The 23,880-nt window shown below is 40.4% G+C and overlaps 1 pseudogene across 1 annotated transcript; it reads left to right on the top strand.

The window, feature by feature from the left end:
- The first annotated feature begins 3,489 nt into the window (after positions 1-3,489).
- On the top strand, positions 3,490-21,082 carry LOC143602154 (gibberellin 3-beta-dioxygenase 4-like; annotated as a pseudogene). Its single transcript, XR_013147779.1, has 3 exons — positions 3,490-3,981; positions 14,485-14,854; positions 20,822-21,082. The product of XR_013147779.1 is annotated as a gibberellin 3-beta-dioxygenase 4-like (transcript).
- Positions 21,083-23,880: the final 2,798 nt, after the last annotated feature.

Genomic DNA, 23,880 nt, shown 5'->3' with positions numbered 1-23,880 from the left:
AGTTACCTTCACATTTTTAACACAAAACTTTCAGCATTTTTCAACTACAGCTACAAAACTTTTACACTTTTATGAACTGTACAAAACTTTTTATCTTTCAATTTTTGTCACAAAACTTTTGGATTTTACAAATTATTCACAATTTATTATTCACATTTAGAGATGATCAACGAAACCGGTTCCTGGAACCGAACCGGTGGACCTGAACCGGACCCGAACCGGTTCCTACCCGTTTTTTGTAGGAACCGGACCCTATATGATTCAACCCGATGATCCGTGATCGGTTCTTGCATTTCTGAGTGGGGGCGGGTAGGAACCGGAACCGAACCGGAACCGGTTCTGGAACCGAACCATCCGGAACCGGTTCCTAACCGGTTCTAGCCGTTGGATCGAATATAGCCGTTGAAAATCGTTTTTTTGGCCGTTTTTTGACCGTTGGTGTCAAAAATAGCCGTTTTTTGGCTCCCCCAAGCACCCCACTACTAGTATAAATAGGTATTTGGTGTGATCACAACACTCAAAACGCAAACCCGAACGCAAAAAAATACAAAAAAACGCTATTACAACGTTTTGAGTTCTCTAATCACTTGTTTTCTCTTCTTCTATATTCATATTTGTTGTTATGGCTGCCTCACAATCATCGGTTGGTCAAGGTTCCAACGCCGAACCAAGTTTCGTTCGTATTGTACCTCATAATCGTAATCAAGAGATTTGGTGCAATTGGGATTTGGTTGAATTGAGTGACCATTCATTGAAGGCTCGGTGCAAGTTTTGTGGGATTTATTTAAACCCACTTTCGAATTCAAATTTGAAGAAACACATCGAAAAACCGTATTGCAAGACGTTGAAAAAGAACGTCGATTCGCAACAAACGCAAATGGATAGTGAAGGCGGAATATTTACATACCAAATTGATCGAGTTCAAGATCGTACGGCGAAGTTTGTGATTCAAGAAGCTTTGCCGTTTAGCCACTTCGACAACCCTCGCTTAACCGCCATGATTCGAGATACGCTTCAACCACAATACACTCACGTAAGTCGTCATACTCTTAAACGTTATTGTTTAAAATTGTGGAAGAAGGCCAAAGAGGTACTAATTGCATATTTTGAAAATATAAATACGGGAATAAACTTAACTAGTGATGTTTGGTCGGCTCCACATGGTCTACCCGAATCTTATCTTTGTGTCACCGCTCATTGGGTAGACCCGTCATCGTGGGAAATGATGAAACGCACCATTGCTTTCGAACTCTTTGAGTATCCACATACGGGAGATAATTTGTTTGAAATTTTAGATTATGTTATAAAAACTTATAAACTAGAAAATAAAATATTTTCAATGGCATTTGATAACGCGTCGAATAATACATCGGCGGTTGATAAATTAAAATTAAAATATACGCCGATTTGCAATGGTGTATTTTTTCACTCAAGGTGTGTTGCACATATCATTAATTTAATCGTGCAAGACGGACTTGCTTCGGATGAGGTTACGTCGGTTATAAACGATTTTAGACTAATGATACATGAAGTTTTTAAGAAAAGTAAAAAAAGACAAATGGAATATAGAAAATTTTGTAAAGATACGGGAAGAAAAGCTTTGGGAGCTAATTGGGATGTACCTCATCGATGGAATTCCACTTGCATAATGTTTCAAAGTGCTTTGGAACAAAGAGAAACTTTACAAACGTTTCATTCTAGTCTTGCCGAGAATGATTTGGCAATCCCCTTTTCAAATGAGAAATGGGAAATTATCAATGACTTATCGACTTTTCTTGAAGTTTTTAAAACATCAACTACGAAACTATCGGGAACGTATTATCCGACAAGTCCCTTGTTTCTTTCGGAGTTATTTTTAATCGTTAACAATCTTCAAGAATTTGAAAATAAAAGTCCAATGTTTTCAAACATCATATTACCAATGAAGTTTAAATTAAAAAAATACTTTCTTGAATTGCCACCAGTTTTTACTTGCGTCGCCGCTTTAAACCCAATGTTAAATGTTACGGGGGTTGAATGTGTGATAGACGAAATTTTTTCAGCCTTAGAAATGCATGAAGTTGACCCAAACTTTTCAACAGAGGCAAAAAATGATTTTAACTTGAATTTTAAATTTATGTATGACTTTTATTTAAATAAATATGGGTCAAACATACACATGCCTATGCCGGGGGGGTCTTCATCAAGTTCAAGTGCTACTAGAGTACGAGATCCCATGATTAGCCTTATGAACACCGTTCGCAACGTAACGGCTAAAAAACAAAGGGGTAACACCCCTTCAAGCGAACTAGGAAGGTATAGTGCAAATGATTACTCTACCGGTTTATCCGAAGAGGAATATGGCACTTTTGATGTTTTGGCTTGGTGGAAGGTAAAGGAAACCGAGTTTCCGATTCTTGCCACCATGGCTCGTGATTTACTAACCGTCCAAGCTTCTACGGTAGCTTCGGAATCCGCTTTTTCTCTTAGTGGCAGGGTAATATCGGTGAGAAGAACAAGACTAAATTCGGAGTCGGTGGAGATGTGCATTTGCTTAAAGGATCACTTGGACTCAATCGATCGTATTCAACACGTAACCACTCTCGAAGATGAAACACCACTTGATGTTCGAGTGCACGACGAACAAGAAGGCATTTCTACAAGTAATTCCGAGGAAGAAGTCGCCGCTCAATAATTACGACGAATAAGAAGGCTTTTCTAGAAATAATATGTCACAACTTTATATTTATAAGTTTAATGTTTTGTTAGTTTGTTTTTGAATTTTTTAAAACATGTAACCTTTTTTTTTGAACTTCTTAAAGTAAATAACATGAATTTTATGTTAATTGTTTTGTTTATTTTTCATGCTATAAAAATACGAATCGTAGTTTAGAATCCAAATCGCAAACGAAAAACGAAAAAAAAAAAAATTTTTTTACACTGTAATCGGTTGGAACCGGTTACGGTACAGGAACAGGGTTAGGAACCGGTAAGAACCGGTTAGATAGGTTAGGGGTCCGAGGGTGGGAGAATCAGTTCGGTTCCCTAACCGGTTCGAGCCTGGAACCGGTTTAAAAGGGGGTTTTGAATATAGGAACCGGTTAGGAACCGGTTCCGGTTCCTAGTCCCAAACCGTTTTGAACATCTCTATTCACATTTAACCAAACCCTTTTCCAAACTTTTTGTATTTCATTAAACTTGTAATAGCCTAAAAGCCCATAGAAAAGAGTAAAGTAAACCAATGTGACCAACAGAACCCAGCCCATTCATACCGAACCGGGGTTACGAAAAACCGTTGATCTTTCTTTATTCCCGCCTTTTGAAAGAAGCTTAAAAAAAAGCAAGCACCAAAAAGCGTTGATGTGGGATTTGTTCCATCATTGCTGTTGCTTCCTCTGTTTTCCTTTTTAAATTTATCATTCAGATTCATAACAGTTCCAATCAATACAACTCTCGGTCGATTGATCGGAACAACAATCCGGTGCCAGTGTGATCTAATTCCACTCTCTGATCACATTCATGACTAATTCACCCCACTCCTCTCGCCAAATACCTCTCGATTTCCACCGCCTTCGCCAGTCGCCAACGACGAAATCCTCTCCGACTTTCTCCACCGCTCTCTCCGTGTACCCGATCTAGTGTTACCGGATCGTGTATTCCCTAGGCAAAATTCCAAGATCCAGAACCTCCCGAAGCGATCAGTTTGAACGATCCGGATGTTGCTGAATTAAATGAAGTGATTGCACAGACTGGTTGTTTTGAACTGGTCAACCATCGGATTTCTGGTCAACTTTTGTCTTCTGTTGTCAGATCCGGTGCCGGAGTGTTTGAATTGTCGCCGGAGAAGAAGGCGGTTGTTGCTAGATCGGCTGAGAGGTTGTACGGTTTCGTGGAGTTTCATGGAGATGAGAAGGAATCGAGCGAGGAGTTCGTTTGGTGTCGAGACGATTCGTTGAAATCGGAGATGGAGGATGTTTGGCCGAACCAGTATTCGAATTTCAGGTAACAAATCTCGATTACAATATGTACATTTCGATTGACTAAATGAACTAACACGGACAGAGTCAGGTTTAATGTGCCAGTGAACATTAGATAGTGTCACTAAAGCTGGCAATTCATGTCTTAACAGGTTTAACAGGTAAGAAGCGATGCGTGTAACACATATATCAAACATGAATATGACTTGTTTAACTACTTTATATGTCATGACTCTAAGACAGTTTTACGTTTTGTGTATCAATAAGGGAAAATGATGGAGTCTAGCCTACTAATTTAAATTATTTAAGAAAATAAAAAAATCACATACCGCACTTTTTTGATTAACAGGTCTTATCGTGTTTTAAACAGGTACCCAATTGCTCCGTTTATATTTTCTAATGAATTTTCTAATCTTATCATGTAGATTTAAGCAAAACTACTATAAAACATTAAAACAAAAATATATACGAGTATTATGTGATTAATTTATATAACAGACACAAACTTGGTAGTCGGATCAAACTGCTAGCAATGTCCATTCTCGGTTAGGCAAATCAAACAAAATATTGTTTGTGTTCACGGACAAATTCATTTGAATGAACTTGAACAAGGCGTTATTCGTTATGGTTCTTGAAGAGGTAGGTCCCAGCAGAGGTGGTTAGGACCCGCAAGACTTCCTTAAAAGGAGACGTCTGCGCAGTTGAACACGCAAGACTCCTTAAACGGACGTCTGGGCAGTTGAACCCGCAGACTTCACCATAGGGACGTCTGCGCCGCGACCTACCAAACCCGCAGGACCCACCACGCTCAGAGTTGTGACGACCTCACATGCGGTACGCAAGCTGGTCCCGCAGGAAATGCCTCCCTATGGTTTCCAAGTATCCGCCTGTTCCCGCAGGTGCGGATACCCGCCATTAGGGACTGGCCACCCGCGCAGCATGGCTACACGCATAAGGCTCAAACTCGTAATAATTCAGTAGTCACCTGAAGAAGGAATGAGCAAAAGCCGGGAACATTCCCGCATAAAGGCGGGAGGGGGAAAACTCCCGCCTAAATGAGCCAGTCCGTATAATAATGGAGGATCCTTTGTGTGATACCTGACGAGGTATGGACAAAAGATCTGACCAACGATACGACAGCTCACTGACAGCAGCATGGCAGACAACACGCCACAGCACTGTGACCAATAGCCGCCGCCTGCTCACCAACTCCTGCCATACCACGTGCCTAGCCTGTAGTTGGTGGAAAAGGAAAAGTGAACAGCACGCCTGGTCACTGTCAGCCGCTGCCTATCCACCAATTACCAGCAGAGCACGTGCGTAGGCCACAGTTGGCAGAGTAGTAGGCCGGCTAAACCTCCTTGGAAACCCACCTTCGGCTATAAAAGACATCAAATGGTATTATCATTTCATCATCTAATATCTTGTATAATTTACCTGATAACTGCTCTAGTATTAATAATATACTTTTATATTCAAAGAGTAATATAGACTGATTCTCACGCCGGAGGGTGGTCACAAGGAGGAACCCCCCCTTTCTTAGTGACGAGCTCACGGTGTCTGTTTTGCAGGTTATCGGAAGAACCATCTTGCCGGAATTAACCCCTCATGGGAAACGTCTATCTAACCCTCAGGTTACTCGTAATCTGTCGGGGTTCGACTGGTGTTTCTTCATTGGCGCCATCCGTGCATAAAGCTAGAACTTTATTTTTCTCCAGTTTTTTCAAAATTTCTGGAAAGATGGTTAAGGATACTCCGGTCCCAAAACCGAGTAACCAAGAGACTCCGGTAATTATGACCCCAACTATAAGGGGGAATACCGAGTACACAAACTTTACGAACACTACCCCAGCTACCCAAGCCGGGGCAAGTGAAGTAAATAATCAGACACTGGGATTCACCGATACCCAGTTAGAAAATCAACAGACGAGGCTCCCCTGCCAAACACTCGATGAGGTTAAAGCGGGGGCCGAAGCACGTCAAAAAGAGTTCCAAGCTGAGTTGGATGAACGTTTACGTTCACTCCAACAATTGGAAGAATTCGAATACGATGATGATTCGGAGGAATCCGAGGAAGACGCGAACCCTCGTCATAGGGCGAAAGGGAAGCGTAAAGAAACGGATTCCCAACCGAGAAGGCGTTTTGGAGAAGCATTCAGTCCAATAAACGTGGGCAACAGCCCACGGGACTTCTCTAAAACATTCACGCCAACTGCAGCAAGGGCGGGAACGTCCAAATTCGCAAGGGACATTGCGGAAGCAATCGCCCCAAGAAGTGCCAAACAAATGTCTAACATAGGCACGTACGATGGTATTTCTGACCCTGACGATCACTTGAACAGATTCATCGCGGGGGCGACCGTCAGTAACTGGACGGAACCCACGTGGTGTTATATGTTCCAAATGACGCTGGTCGGGGCAGCTAGAGCGTGGTTCGACCGTCTGCCGGTCCACCACATCTACGATTGGGCAGACTTCCAACAGAAGTTCAGCCAACACTTTAGTCAGCAAAGAAAGTACACTGAGGAGCAGTGGACAATCCTCAAGTGCGTCCGAGAGGAGGAAGAATCTTTGCCTGACTTCATCACTCGCTTCAACTCGAAGAAGCTAAGCCTGGGCAACGTTAGCGAAGATCTCGTTCGCGCCGCTTTCATCCAGGGCGCAAACGACCCGGAACTCATCCGCACCCTGACGGGCAAAGATGGCATGCCATCCACATGGGATGCCATCATGACCGCAGCTAAACGCTTTGCGGAAACCGAGAGGCAACTGGGTAGAGATCTTCCACAGAGCACGAACCTCTACACCCAGAAGACGAGGGAAAACAACGTCCTTACCGCCCGATTAAACAAAAAGCGGAAGCTGGGCATTTGGCAGTCAAGGGTAAACTTTGACACCCCGTCCGGTTTCCAACATCGGTTGGGCGGAAGAGATAACGTGAAGCCGGAGAAGAACTCCAGGTGGACGCCACTCACAAAGAGTGTGACCGAGATATTCGCCACGGAGGTGCTCCCGTGGCCAAAGGCTCCGTTTATCCGGCATCGCCACAACGCTGATCGGAGAAAGTATTGTGATTTTCACAAAACCAAAGGCCACAACACTGAAGAATGCTTAGACGTAAAGGACTTGGTCGAAGCATTTGTCAAGGATGGGACACTCGCGCACCTTGTGGGGAAGTGAGCGTCGAGCAGGCTGATGCGTGAACCCCAGCTGGGGAAACGCACGAATAAAAATCGCAGCTTCAACGGAGACTACATACTGCGTAAACAACGAGATCCCGAACAAGATACATGTCGGCTCGATGGTGCTCCCATCCAAGCCATGCCTAATGGGAGCTCAATTACACAGTTTGTATGTAGATAAATTCCAAATTTGTAAAGAAAAGGCCTAGAGCCACTTCTAATGGAAACGATTCTCCTTCAAATTGAAGCTGATGATTTTACATTTATATTTTATGAACTTTGCACATGGAGATGCCGGTATCCGCCGCATCAAGTGAAGAATCGTTGCGCAGGGAAGGCGGCAAAACCCGCACAAACCCAAAAGCATCAAACCTTCACGCAGGTCAGTTAAAGGGGAAAGGTTCAGCCATCCCACTATGTGAAAGTGCCGGTATATCCGCATGAATCCTGGTAGAGGAAGCTGAACACTAACCTATTAACAACCACGCGTTGAACGGTCGATTCGAACACTAATGCCGGTAGTCATCGCATCAAGAAGAGTCATTGCATGGGGAAGGCGGCAAAACCCGCATAAACCCAAAAAACGACAGAACCTTCACGCAGGTCAGTTAAAGGGGAAAGGTTCAGCCATCCCACTATGTGAAAGTGCCGATATATCCGCATGAATCCTGGTAGAGGAAGCTGAACACTAACCTATTAACAACCGCGCGTTGAACGGTCGATTATAACACTAATGCTGGTATTCACCGCATCAAGTGAAGAATCGTTGCGTGGGGAAGGCGGCAAAACCCGCATAAACCCAGAAAATGACAAGACCTTCATGCAGGACAGTTAAAGGGGAAGAGTTCAGCCATCCCACTATGTGAAAGTGCCGGTATACCCGCATGAATCCTGGTAGCGGAAGCTGAACACTAACTCATTAACAACCGCGCGTCGAACGGTTAAAAGTCATTCTGAAAGGATAAGGAAAAACCTACGCGCAGGTCAGACATAGGTAAAGTTTAGCCATCCTACCAAGTGCAAGTGCCGGTCCTATCCGCACACTCACAAAGGGGGAAGCAAAACTTCAACCTACTGTCAACCACATTCAAGGTTAACTTATTCTAAACACTTGGGAAATCGCTAATTTAAACTAAGTATGCAAGTCATATAGGGTTTATAAAGCAATGAACCCAAAGGAAATAACAGTCTTATCCACAAAAAGATTTGTATTTCACAAAAGATGTATTACAAGAATGGCCGGGTAACTACCTGCCTACAAAACAAAATCTAGTCTATCCTAGCAGCGGGAAGGGATCTTCAGAATCAAGCTTCAGGACCACTTCCACTTGGACCCGCCCCATCAGTAGAGCGTGGCGGTTCAAGGAAAGCCTTGAGGATAGCAAGTCCATCATCAGCAGCAGCGACTTCCTTCACCTTCTCCACCACCGGATGCGGGAAGACGGCATATTGGTTCACCGCTTGGTCATATGCAGCTTCGGTGTCCACATCGAACAAAGGGAAGTTGGAAGGCGGGACGCCTTTCTCAACGAACCCTAGACCAAGCAGGAAGCCGGCCTTCTCCCCATCCTCATGAGAAGCGTTGAGGGCTGCGCTCATGGCATCATCGTAAGTAGTCTCTGAGAAGACCCGATGCACAACCTACAAAGAAAATACAAGTGTCAAACACCTTTTCTATGTACAAAGGAAAGCGTGAAGACGTAGAGCTAAACATACCTGAGACAACGCTTCTCGAAGAAGCCATTCCTTGGCAACCAGAGCTTCTTGGAGGGCGGCTTGAGCTTGGGTACGGGCGCGTTCGACTTCGCTTTTGTTAAGGTTGGCAAGTAGCACTTCCTTTGCAGCAGCCTCTTCAACGCCCTTAAGCTTCCGCTCGGTGTGGTCAAGCACGCCCCTCTGGTCCAGGATCTCTTGGAGCTTCTTGGCATCTTCCATCGCCAAGGCATCATGAGCACGTTGGAGAGCCTCTAATTTGGCCTTGAGCTCCTCGTTCTCCACGCGTAAAGGCTCAGCAACGGCTTCAGCCTTGGTGGCCCTCTCGGTTGCGTTCCTCGCAGTCTCCTTAGCCAGCCGAAGCTGTTCGTTAACAGCTTGGGCAGCCTTGGAGCGGGCCTCGAGTCGCGCTTGAACCTCAACCTCGAGGGCCTTGAAGGCCTTCTCCTTCTCCGCAGCAGCTGCGGCCAACTGTTGGTTCTCCTCCCGAAGAGCCCGCGCTTGAGATACTTCCTTGGCGCGAGCTGCTTTCAACTTGTCGTTTTCACGACAAAGCAGCTCGACGCGCGGCTGCATCCGGGCCTGGAGAACCCGAAGCTCATTGGTTAGCCTACCCTCCTGGTAGCTAGCCATGGCTTCCCCCAACGCACCATGGGGAGCAGCGTGGCGAGCCCATTCCACGCACTCCACAGGGGTACGAAGGGTTGTTCCTCGGCGGATGTTCCATCCCGGAACATACACTTCATTGGAATCCGACACTGCAAAAGAAACAAAGCAGTTAGGAAAAGATGAAGAAAAATATAAAGACCAAAAGAACCCTACGCACCTGTAGGGTCGATCACAGGCCGATAGCCACCGAACCCATCGCCTGAACCTAAGGGAAATCCATCCAAAAGGTCGGGCAGATGGGAAGGTGACAAAGATTGGCGAGAAGCCCTGCGCATACCTGATGGGCCGGCCGTCGTTGCCGGTGGCGGAGGCATAGTAGCGGCCGCCGTGGTCGCCGCCGCAGAATCCGCAGCAATCGTAACCGCCGGCTCGGTGAAAGATGCTGTAAAAATCGCACTTACCACCGGCGGTGACGTCATCTCAGCTGAAACAGTCGGCTCAAAGGAGTGAGCAACTGATCCAGCGGAAGCAGGCGCAGGCGCCTGGGTCGACGCCTCGGGTAGGCTGACCGAACCTACCGTCATTGGCGGAGAGGTACTCCTCTGCGCTCCACCCTGGAATGCGTCAACATCCACGCCTGCACAAGAAGATAAGTGTTTCAATAAATTCATGAAGTATGATAAATCTACAAATATAAGAAGGATGTTTGTACTTACGGGTTTTCTTGAGCCTGAACGTACGGACGGGCGGGGACGAACCCGATGGAGCCGGTCTCTTGATGCCGGTCACCGTCGTCGTCATTGGTTCTCCGGAGGTAACAGTCGTAGCCTCCGGAGCAGTGGTCTTCTCACCACCGGGGTTCCCCGCCACCTCTTCATTATCTGACTCAGTGTCAGATAGGAGCACTGGATCGGCTGTGGAGGCCGCCTTCTCCTTCCCTTTTCCGCCGGCAGCCCTCTTCTTCCGCACCAACGGAGGACCATCTGCGGATTCCTCAGAAGAAGACGGGATGTCAGGAATTCCAGCAGCAGGTACAGCATTGAGGGGTGGAGGATAGAATAACACCTTACCTGGCCGCCGGTGGCTCAGGATCTCGTGGCCCAGCGGATAGACCTCCACAAACCGATCCGCCGTTTGTTCCAGGATGGGCAACTCGTTCTCGTCTAGAGCACGAGTACCCACCCGCACGGGACCGTCAGCTTCCCGCGGGTACAGGAGCGACTCCAAATCGTTCCCCTCTGAAAGAAAAGAAACAGTTAGAAGACAAACTCATATCAGCAAGAAAGACAAGACATACCATAAGGAATAGAGTTCAAACCGTATTCGAGAATGATGGGAAACTGAGACGCCTCCTTCCATACCCGGCTCATCCCCAGCATCACCATCCCGGACTCTGCAAACCGGTAAACCGGAGATTGGACCCGAGATATCTTCGCGAGCCATTCCGCCTCCTGGTAGTTGGAAGCGTGAAGGCTAGGAAGCGCTTGCCCCTTCTTAAACTTCATGGCAATGGGGATGGCGCGGGCAGAAATGTAGAAGAACTCCCGCTTCCACGATCGGAGACTGCGCTCGGTCGCGCAAATCTTCAAACCCTTGATCCGGGTTGTCAGGGTGTACCACCCCTGGATGCACCTCCAAGTATAGAAGGTCATCAGGCGGTCCACATAGGGCTCAATGCCCATAATTCGGCACACCCACTCGAAATGCCGAATCTTGGCAATCGCCATCGGATGCACCTCGGTCAGGTGCACACCGTGCCTCTCCAGGACACGGTACACAAACTTTGTCAATGGGAACCTAAGGTTCCCATAAACAAAGAATGCAGTATATACCCCGATCTTGCCGCTGGGGGCATCGTACACAGTCTGCTGGGGTTCAGGAAACTCAGGCTCAAGAGACTCAAGCATGAATTTCCTGACGACGTACTGGTACAGATCGACAGGTAGAGCACACTGGCACTCGCCAGCAGTACTCCTATCGTCGGCTACAGCTTCAGCATCATGGGAAGACATATTGCAGAGGCAGAAGAAACGATTTCGGAGGAATGCTCAACTAAATAAGGGAGTATTCACCAGAAATCGCCTTAGAGATGAAGAGAAGAAGTGAAGGTGTGAATTACAAAGGACCCTCTTCCCCTTTATATAGTGATCGCAATTAATGCGATGAATTTAATGCGGAGGAGAGAGAAATGGAAGGTGCAATGAAACCGTGAAATGTGGCACCAGGCAAGCTGGCAACAGCTGTTGAAAGGACGAGTGCCATTAATTTTGCGGCCACGCGCCTGAAAAATCGCGCCCACGCGCCGTAAAAAGCGTCTGAAACGACCATATAATGTCACGTCACCATAACTTCCAGCACGTCCTGACACAGTCAGAAGAAACCGTCGCACGACGACTGTTCTTATCCTTTCACCAACTTTTCAAATTTCAAAGATTCAAAAAGATTCGAAAAGTAAGCGGGAAAAACCCCTTACCCTGGCTATCCAGTTGACCGTAAGACGGCTGCGGGTACAGTGTTAAGGCAAAACCCTTCACATACCTAGCACCCGCGGGGAACAGAGGCCAAGAATACCCAACTATGAAGTCGGGTGCGGGTACAGTGTTAAGGCAAAACCCTTCGCATACCTAGCACCCGCAGGGCACGGAAACCGGAAAAACCCAATTATGAAGCCGGGTGCGGGTACAGTGTTAAGGCAAAACCCTTCACATACCTAGCACCCGCAGGGAACGGAAACCGGAAAAACCCAATTATGAAGCCGGGTGCGGGTACAGTGTTAAGGCAAAACCCTTCACATACCTAGCACCCGCAGGGCACGGAAACCGGAAAAACCCAATTATGAAGCCGGGTGCGGGTACAGTGTTAAGGCAAAACCCTTCACATACCTAGCACCCGCAGGGAACGGAAACCGGAAAAACCCAATTATGAAGCCGGGTGCGGGTACAGTGTTAAGGCAAAACCCTTCACATACATAGCACCCGCAGGGAACGGAAACCGGAAAAACCCAATTATGAAGCCGGGTGCGGGTACAGTGTTAAGGCAAAACCCTTCACATACCTAGCACCCGCAGGGAACGGAAACCGGAAAAAACCCGACTATAAAGCCGGGTGCGGGTACAGTGTTAAGGCAAAACCCTTCACATACCTAGCACCCACAGGGAAGTGAAGCCGAGAAGATCTTGGCATTCCACCCAACTACAAAACGGGCACAGGTACAGTGTTAAGGCAAAACCCTCCACATACCTAACACCCGTAAAAAGTCATACCTCGGCACCCAATTGTAAGTCGGGCGCGGGTACAGTGTTAAGGCAAAACCCTTCACATACCTAGCGCCCGCAGGGGATTAAACGCCAGGAACACCTCGGCAACCATAAGTCAGGTGCGGGTACAGTGTTAAGGCAAAACCCTTCACGCACCTAGCCCTGCAGGGATTTAACGCCAGGGATACCTTGGGAGTAAAGTAACTAATAAGACGAAGTGCGGGTACAGCGTCAAGGCAAAACCCTTCGCATACCGAGCACTCCATGGGAATTGAAACCAAGAAGGATCTTCTGGGCCATGCTTGCAGAAACGGGATTAACATCCCCGCATAGCGGGAACGTCAAGAACTAGATTGTTTGAAACTTCAGGATGGAATTGGTGGTTATAACATGATTGATCACTATGTTCAAAACCACCAAGACCTCATGGAGAATCTACACAAAAGGTTCTAAACGCTCCTGACTTGCGGGGAGGTTACAGACCTATCCGCATCATCCCAGAGATCAAGCAGAACATTGGGAAATTCTGCGTGACATTGGGAAACCCGTGGGTAAGACTTCCCGCGGAAAACCCATAAAACTAAACCCTTTTCAAAAACCCCTTGCTTAAGTCCAAAAGTTCACCTCACTTTATTAAACATTCATGAGAAGAACATTGGACTGGGGGGACTTGAAGAGGTAGGTCCCAGCAGAGGTGGTTAGGACCCGCAAGACTTCCTTAAAAGGAGACGTCTGCGCAGTTGAACACGCAAGTCTCCTTAAACGGACGTCTGCGCAGTTGAACCCGCAGACTTCACCATAGGGACGTCTGCGCCGCGACCTACCAAACCCGCAGGACCCACCACGCTCAGAGTTGTGACGACCTCACATGCGGTACGCAAGCTGGTCCCGCAGGAAATGCCTCCCTATGGTTTCCAAGTATCCGCCTGTTCCCGCAGGTGCGGATACCCGCCATTAGGGACTGGCCACCCGCGCAGCATGGCTACACGCATAAGGCTCAAACTCGTAATAATTCAGTAGTCACATGAAGAAGGAATGAGCAAAGCCGTGAACATTCCCGCATAAAGGCGGGAGGGGGAAAACTCCCGCCTAAATGAGCCAGTCCGTATAATAATGGAGGATCCTTTGTGTGATACCTGACGAGGTATGGACAAAAGATCTGACCAACGATACGACAGCTCACTGACAGCAGCATGGCAGACAACACGCCACAGCACTGTGACCAATAGCCGCCGCCTGCTCACCAACTCCTGCCATACCACGTGCCTAGCCTGTAGTTGGTGGAAAAGGAAAAGTGAACAGCACGCCTGGTCACTGTCAGCCGCTGCCTATCCACCAATTACCAGCAGAGCACGTGCGTAGGCCACAGTTGGCAGAGTAGTAGGCCGGCTAAACCTCCTTGGAAACCCACCTTCGGCTATAAAAGACATCAAATGGTATTATCATTTCATCATCTAATATCTTGTATAATTTACCTGATAACTGCTCTAGTATTAATAATATACTTTTATATTCAAAGAGTAATATAGACTGATTCTCACGCCGGAGGGTGGTCACAAGGAGGAACCCCCCCCTTTCTTAGTGACGAGCTCACGGTGTCTGTTTTGCAGGTTATCGGAAGAACCATCTTGCCGGAATTAACCCCTCGTGGGAAACGTCTATCTAACCCTCAGGTTACTCGTAATCTGTCGGGGTTCGACTGGTGTTTCTTCAGTTCTGTTCCTAATTAGATCATTGAATACATCTAAATTTGATTGAATATTTGTAGTGAAAAAATGGAGAATCTGATGTGTGAGATCGAAAACATATCTGAAGTTCTACTCAAAGTGTTAATCGATGGTTCTACTCCAAAACTGAGATTTGACGATGGAAGTAGAGAGGGAGAAATAGCTGGATCTGTGTGTTACCTCTACAAGCATTGCCTTGATGCAGATACAGCACTAAATGATGATCAGCATATGGATTCATTGAGATATGATGTGATTAGAATGCTGATAAGAGGATCTGAACACCCTCACACACTCTGCTTTCATGTGTGTGATGGAGCTTCAGAGTTTCATGTTTACTCCAAGAAAGGTTGGGTTTCGTTTTTACCCGATTGCAATGCGTTGATCATCACCATTAGCGATCAGTTGCAGGTACATTCGCGTACTAGTTGATTCATGATATGCTCCATTGATGGAAGAGACAACTAATGCATAAAACAAATAACCATAAAAGAAAGACTCAGAAAGTAAAGTAGTGGTGTTTATGGTCCGGTTAAATTCATTTTCAAAAATATAAAATTTTTGGTTGAATCGTTAACTAACTATGATTCTGAAAAACAACCAACCTAATTGGGTGGGTTGCCAAAACAGTTTGGTTTTGACAGTTTTTCTAAACTAAAATTCCACGTAAAATGATCATGAGTATTATACACATGCATAACTATTTTGAAAGTGAAAGTTAATAAATACCAAGTCCAGTTTAGTTTACAGGATTGGTTCCAAGTTCCAAACTGTGAACCGAATCGTTATGTCGAATTTTCAAATAGTAAACATTGAACATAATCATATAATCTCAAATTAGCTGAATCAACGGGTCTGCTTTCTTTGGTATGATCAGTTTTAATAGTTTATTAACAACCCTAGTAAAAAGTAGCCATGAGACACAAATATGGTTGTAAATGAGCTCCAACTTGTTATTATAAGCTATAGTATAGTTTATAAAGTTTACTTCACTCAAACTTTTAGTGAACCTATCTCGAGCAACTTACTAGCTCAAGACCAGTTCTAACACTCTAATTGATCGAGTCAAAACAAAAGAAATTTTAAAGCAAGCCCCGGTTTAAAACTCAGAGCGAGGCTTGAGCTGGCCATGACTCGGTAACCACCTGAATTAATTTAAATATTGAAAATTTTAAATTCATAACTTAATATAATTTTGAAAGCATGTTGCTTTAAAGTTGGAGAAAGAAGTTGGCTACCTAAAATGAGAAATTTAATAATTTTGTTACCTTTTCGTACATTTTGCGAATAAAGAAGCTAAAAGGGAACGTGGAAAAGTAACCCGTACATTTTTATTTATAAAAAAAAACAGATTATCACGTTAATAATACATTAAATTAATACAATATATTGATATTAATAGTTTATTCATACTTATTTATAAATTTGACAAGTAAATATGTAGGAGTTAACTTTACCCACTTTAATCATACATTATCATTACACGTGTTTAACATATATATTAAGCTGGCCTTTTAAAAGCCATAAATATGTTCCTATCATTGTTTTGAATACTAGACTGGACCAACTAGTCTGATAGGATAAACCGAAACTATATGGTGGTTGTCAGTTCAGGTACAGGCTAATGGGTTTTGAGTGTACAAGAAAAAGCCACAAGAAAACTGTTGATGCTTGCCTACTCATGCATGTTAGCCGATCGGTTTGTAACACATAACCGACTTGAACCACCAAAGTTACCATTTTGACTTTACACATTGGTCCAAAACGATTAGTGTTCATTTTTTGATAAACATATATAAGATGTAATGTTTTTAACAAGTTGGAGTGAAGGAAAGTACAAGCATGTTATAGGGAGACCAATTTTTAAAGGGAAACAAAAGGATTGTATATCGATGGCTTTTCTATATAGCCCCCCTCCATCCACACTCACACCTTCAACAAAAGGGCCAAAAGGGCAAAACCATTTCATTTAGCCATCAAATCTTGTTGGTTTTGATTTTATCCTTTCTTTACAATCTTTTCTCTTATTTTTCTACTTAGACCAACATTTTTATTCATTTTGTACTTGATATTGACCGGGATTGTGTGTGTCTGGTCACATGTTTTTTTTTTCTTTTACAATGAAGATGTGAAATATGGTTTTATTGTTAGTTATCTAACAAGTCTGAAATTATCTATCTGTTTATTTTTTATTGAATTACATGAACAAAGGTTTGTCATGTTCCTAAGTAGTTTATAAATCTGCAACAGTGAGACTAGATTGTCATGATCCTAAGTAGTTTGTAGATCTTTAATCACAAGTCAAACCATCTACTGGTACATACATATAATTAGAAGGCTCGAAGCCTTGAACATAGCACATTTTTGTTCATGTCAAAGCTAGATATCAATGATTCAATTCTAACCCATACACGTTTACAAACTGTGTAGCTCGAACATGAATTGTGCAACATGAGTCATGCTGTTATAGTTTGAACGTGGCCTTGTGTTGTTTTCTTTTGGCCTTTGTCCCAAAAATATAATATACTAAATATGTTTATAATTTATAAACAAACAAGCCCGTCTAGCTCAGCTGGTAGAGCGCAAGGCTCTTAACCTTGTTGTCATGGACGGTGGGCGATTTGTTTGTTTGACTTTTTTCTTTTAATCTTTATTTGGCATCATCGTTTTTAGCTCTTGCCATGCATATATAACACTATTTTTTGTGAAAACATTCTTAGTAATAAGAGTCAAGACTTTAATCACTTTATAATGCATCATACATATTTGCAGTAGACTATAAAACTGAAACCAATACTCAAAACAGAACAAAGAAAAAGACATGTGTCGAAGAACTTGAGACCGAATATAAAAAGCTGGGGTGGTTTGGGTCTGAAGGTTGACTAAGAAGAAGCCGTCGTTTATTGTTAATTGAAAAAGGGTTAATAGGTAACTTAACATGAAAAAGAGGAATATGTAATTGATTATTTGGGTTTAAAAAGAGGAAATATGTAAAAATCCCTTAAAGGTTTATCACATAGGATTTAAACGCGTCATTGCCATTTGGCCTCTCAACTTTATTTACTAATGTTGGTTTATTAGACTTTTGACACAAGAGTTTCACATATACACTTTTTAGCCTCTCGACTTTAGTTTCACATTTACGTGTTGGCTCTTCAACTTTGGTAATGAAACTTTTGTCCTTTCAACTTCCATCTTTACTTTCTAGCCTATCAACTTTGGTAATGAAACATTTCGCCATAACAAATCGCTCTGATACCGACCAACTTCCGGCTGCAACACACAGTAGCTTTTGAACACATGATGCATTTAACTCACTCTGTTGCAAAGCGCGAGTAGAAATACTTTTATTATTAAAATAAAAACCTAAATAAATAAACACTTAACATATTTAGTTTTTTTATGTACAAAGCCATTCCCACTTTAGTGGGGTGGTAAGGTTGTTAATGTGTGAAATAAGATATAAGAGGCACAATCCCTGTAAAGTGTAATACTTAGTCGTTCAATATATATATATATATATATATATAGATAGATAGATAAAAGATAGAATACAATAATCCTAATCGTACAAAAACGTACGCGATGACAAAATTGTAGATTTAATCAATTCCGGCTTCATCCTAGTTAACCATTTGCCAACGAAGATTCAACCGCCATCACTAACTTCATTGCCTACTCCAGTTCCTACGTGTGAATTAAATTCAAAATTGATATCAATTGATAGCTTACAAATTGACTACAGTCTAAATTGGAATTCGAGCGTAAGCGAAATTCGAATGCATGTCAATATATATAAGTTTCAACGTAAGTGTAACCAGAATTCGATTATGAGAAAAACTTATCTAAGCGTAACTGGGTTTTGAAAGTAATTGGAATGAGAAACCTATTTGAGCGTAACTGGATTTGAGCATAATAGAATTCGATTTAAGCGTAATTGGAACAAAGCGTATGTTGGTGATTTGAAAAACTGAGCGTAATCTTGGTTCAATCTCCGTTTCTTATATTATTCACTTTTTATAATAAATCCAATCGAAAAACAAAGCGTAACGTGCCTTTCCACTTTAATATATCCACAACTGGCTATGTGTGCAAACAAGAGGGGACATGGTGGAGCGTGGTGGCCCTTTATCTAGCTAGATGGCCTCAAGCACACCGCCGCCGTGCCCCCATCTAGCGTGATGGGGGTTTGTGCGTGATGGCCATCACGCGGTGAGGGGGGAGGATTTCGAGAGATTGGACCATTTCACCACACAAATACCTTGACATGCATTCCCCTAACCTTATCACAGCACACCACCACCTCTACTAAATTCTATCACATGTGATGGATTTTGGTGGGATGACATGGCACATCACCATTGGGTGTGGTGGGTGATGAAAGTGGAACCACCCTTCCCCTAACCTTCAAGGTAATTTGAAGGTTCGGGCATGTAATTAGTACTTTTGAAAAAATAGGGGAATGCTTTTAAAAAACTTTGGGTGTAATTTGAATGTAATTTATTTTAATAAATTTGAGCGTATTTTCATTGCAAAATAGGAATATTTTAATCTTTTACATCTATCTAACTATACTATTAAAGCAATAAGCTTTATGTCAAAATCCCCCTTCCTATTGGTTGATTCTCATACTTTCCATTATATCTAAGCCTTCTCTAATTTTCATCTTAATTAAATTAATCAAAAATATATTAAAATTAGATTCATCAATGCTATTAAAGTCTTATCTTTCATTTTCATTTTGAATATTTAAAATTGTCATTTATATAGGAACATTTCTAGATATTTATATTAAGTGACATTTTTAGGTACATTTCATTTTGAATATTTAAAATCGTAGCTATAGTTTCCAAAACCAAATATTCAAAATATAATTTTTAATATTTTATTGTTTTTGGTTGATTTTATTCACCACCTTTATTATTTTCTTAGATAATATATAATATATAATCTTGATTATTATTTGATATTTCATCAATAGAAAGGATTACGGATTTAATATAGAGATTACGTATAGAGTAAATATATATAGTATATAGAGATTACCGATATTAAATTTTGAATTTTTGTTCAAATATTATATTTATTTTAATTTAAATTTATCAAATTCATAAAGTTGTAAATGTTTGTACCATTCATGTTAAATTTAGGAAATGATGACCGATTTGATTAAGGAATGGTTTAATTACGAAAATTGTAAATTTAAATAAATTTTTGTATATTCTTTGAATGTAATTAATTTGTAAATTTGAATTAATGATTGTATAACTTATGGTGTCAATTTGAATGTAAATTTGAATTAATTAACAATGATTTAGTGTTACTATAATTATGGATGTTCACCCATTGACCCATTGACTTAATTTCGATCATTAAGTTTTAACAACTTTAACCAAAATCCATTGTCTTATTATTGTTTAAGAATAATACTTGAGTTACAAATCCATTCTTGACCCATTGACCCATGACTTATAATTATGATTTACTTATAATTACAATAATATAATTCACAATTTACTTACATATATATAACAAAATTATTAACTTTTATTTTCAAACCTTATATGAATTACATTAAATAATATATGGTGTTATAATTGATGATTATTTATATTATTATAAATAATATAATTAGTAACTTATATTTTTACATGAGATTATAGTCAACATTTAAATTAAATAATATGACATTTATACTAATCTAATATTTATATTTATACTAATCTAATATACTAATCTAATTATACGAAAAGATAAATTAAAACTTTAGTGGAATTGTTGAATTGTTGAATAATAGAAATTTCAAAATTTCAAAATTGGAAATACATTCATTACGGAATCCTTTGTAATCGTTCTTACCATAATTTATTTTCAAAATATTCAAATTTATTAAATTTATGTTTGCAATCAATTACCTTACTACCTTCCTTCTATAATTTTGTCTACCCTAATTCATTTGGTATAAATACGTACATTTTATAGCCTAATTCTTACACCATCATAACTTCTTTATTAAAAACGATTACCTTTGTGCGAAGGTTTTTACTTTTTATTGTTTTACATCTTCCAATTTCTTATTAATTTTATTGGTTAAATTTTTTATTGTTCGTAAATGATATGTTTGTTTTTTTAAATTTTTCACCACTAGCAATATGGAGCCAACCAATATCACCATGTTGAACCAACTTGATGTTCAAAGCAGTGAGTGTATCCTAAAGGTGCGTATTTTGAGACTTTGGCGGCTGAAGGACAACTCAAAACCCGGGCAAGATTGGTCCATCGAAATGATTGTTCAAGACGAAATGGTATCGTTAATACATTCATTAATTTACTATATTATTCATACAACTTTTTACAAATCTTAATAATAATTTGCAGGGCAACATAATGCAAGCCTATGTAAGGAAGGCGTGCATTCCTAAACATGATGTTTGGCTTGCGGAGAATAAATCTTTGATTGTTCGGAAGGCCTCACTTGGTGCAAATATGTCTACTTACAAATACATAGACTGCCCACACAAACTTTGTTTCACAGCCGAGACCCATCTCTCAAATTCCTATGAATTTGAAGGTCACTTGTATGGGCTGAAATTTGTAATGATTGTGCAAGATGAAATGGTAGTGTTACACATTCATTAATTTTAGTTTATTTTTCATACAATTTTGTACTAATGTTAATAATAATGTCTCAGGGTAACATAATTCAAGCATTTGTAAGAAAGTCATGCATCCCCAAGCATGATGTGTGGCTTGGTGAGAATCTTAGGAATTTTTTAATTTTAGGGTTTTTTTGGATGAGAAAGAAGATTTCATGGATTGAGTATTACTTGATAAGATGTATTTTTTTTATTTTTAATATTCATGTATATTTCTTTTTTAATATTGGTGTATATTTCTTTTCACAATCTAGGTAAGTTAAATGATTATATTATATTCCGGAAATGAATTTTAATTGATTATTCTATAATACATTTAAGTTAGATTATAATGTGAATTAAATTACCTATAGTAGCATAATCATTACTCTATTGTTTTTGTCAATGTCCAATTAAGTCACAAATATTCCGTCCAATTTAAAACATCATTATACTTTCCAATATTATGTTAATTTACATTTTTAGATTTATACACATTTAATATGGTATTATAGAAACCGATTATTACTCATCTATACTTAGTTTACAAAATTTATTATTATATCTTAGTATGAAAATGTACAATTTAAAAAATATATATTTATCTTAGTCTAAGGATTCCATTATTACAATTATATAGTTTGACTTTCTATATTTGTTAAAAAAACCGAATTTGAATAACTTAAATAGCTTAAATTCAAACTAAATCCATTTTAATGGAATATTTGTAACGAAAAACATTACAATGTTTTTTATGCATTCATATTATTTACTTTACATATATGGTTCACAACATTATTATTAATATATATTTTTTTGCATTATTATTCGTTTAAGTTTTATTCGATATTAATATAGACTATTTTCTCAAACTTTAATATGATAACCAAGTCTTTATAATTTCTATAAATATAGATTACAGTTTTTCAAAATACATAATGATATTTTCAAAACTTTCTATAATACACATCACCCACATTTAATATTATTAAATGTTAATCAATAGTATTTATTAAAATATGCATCTAAATTAATGACACTTTAAATTTTAAAATTAAAGTATTATTTTTATAAAACTATCTAACGATATAAATTTTAATATATAATAAACAAGTTAATTATTTATTATATATTAACTTAATACATAATTCATAATTAAACATTTTCTTAAATTTAATTTTATGTATGAGATTTTTAAATAAATGACTTCTGACATTTCCATAATTCACAAATTAGATTATTTTATTAATGCTACGTAATATTGTTTCAAAAAGAACTTACACGGTTTTTAAACTATATGAAATTACATCAGTTTGGGAATTCTATGTTTTGAAAGGAATATTACTCCTCTTGGTCGACTACGATTTTGAAAGAGCAACGTGTTTTAATATTGATAATTTGCTAATGATGTATTGTTTCTGGACTGTTTGGAACAGAGGTTTAACAACGAAATGGTATTAGTAATATTATCATATTATTTTTTTGATAGATTAAAATACTTTCTTATTTTTTGTTACTTGAATGGTTGAAATGCCCGAATTAAACCAGATTAGCAATGGTGATATCCAATCCTAAGACACCGTCAATGCAATATTGGAAACTTTTAATTTGTATGTTTAATATATGTGATATGGGACTGTTATTTTTGTAGTTTTAGCTTCTCTTTTGTTATGAAGGAGATGATATCATTTGGTAAGAATAGTGCTACTCATATGAAAATTGTTGAGACAAACTTTGTTAACAAATCTAAAGAGGAACATCGAGGATATTTATGACAGTGTTGACGGTGCAGTTTCAAAATTAGTTACTAAGTCTAAGACAAAAGATGTTATAGGTGATGTTGGGATCGGAATTAAATCTTATGTATCATTTTATATGTTATTATTATTACATATACGTTTATTTAAACTTTTGTAATTATTTATAACATATGAATCCATTTTGTTTATAACATATTAATTATATTAGAGTTATACTTTTAATTTCAAATGATGCAATTACCGATTAACTTGTAACATCCCGAAATTTCTAAAGTAATATTTATTATATTATTTTGTCGGGTGAAATAAACGAGTTAGTGGAACGATAATAATAATAGCAAAATATGAAGACTTAGTAGGATAATTAGATGGGATTAGATATGGACCAAAAGGAAATATGGGCCTTCGGTCCATGGGCTTAAGGGAGTATAAATACCCCTTAAACCCCAATCCTTTCCATTCCATCCATTTATCCATCCTAATCTCTACACACTCCAAAACACACACAACCCGAACCAAGATCCAAAGGCGAGGACCCGAGCTCGTTGGTGCTAGATCGTCGTGACGAACCAAAGCAACAAGACCAGCTCGTGTTCGTAGTTCGACTCATTTACGGTACGTTTATATCGAGAACTTGTTCGTTTAGGTTTGGATTAGTATAGAAATGATAGATCTGTGTTTGTATGGTAAAAACGAATCCAACAAAGCTAAACTTACTGTAAATGGTTATGATTTGATGGGTTAATCGATTGATAAAAGAACCCGTAACCTATATGCCTAAATCGCACCCTTTAAACATCGATGTTAGGTCGATTTGATGGTTGGGGTTTGTAGGCGCTGGTCAGACGATTCCGTGGATACCTAAATCGAGTTATTTGGTTAAGAAACGAAGATAATTAAGGGATTTAAGGACGAACAGTACCTGCAGCTGGACAACTTCGCCTGCAAGCTAAGTTCGCCTGATGAACTTCGCCTGCAAAGCTAAGTTCGCCTGATGACAACTTCGCTGCAAAGCTAAGTTCGCCTGATGACAACTTCGCCT

The sequence above is a fragment of the Bidens hawaiensis genome, unplaced genomic scaffold (assembly GCF_021521415.1).
Source record: "Bidens hawaiensis isolate Kalapana, Puna unplaced genomic scaffold, B.hawaiensis_p1.1 tig00058050_1, whole genome shotgun sequence".
Lineage (NCBI taxonomy): Eukaryota > Viridiplantae > Streptophyta > Magnoliopsida > Asterales > Asteraceae > Bidens > Bidens hawaiensis.
This window is presented reverse-complemented; position numbering and strand designations above follow the sequence as displayed.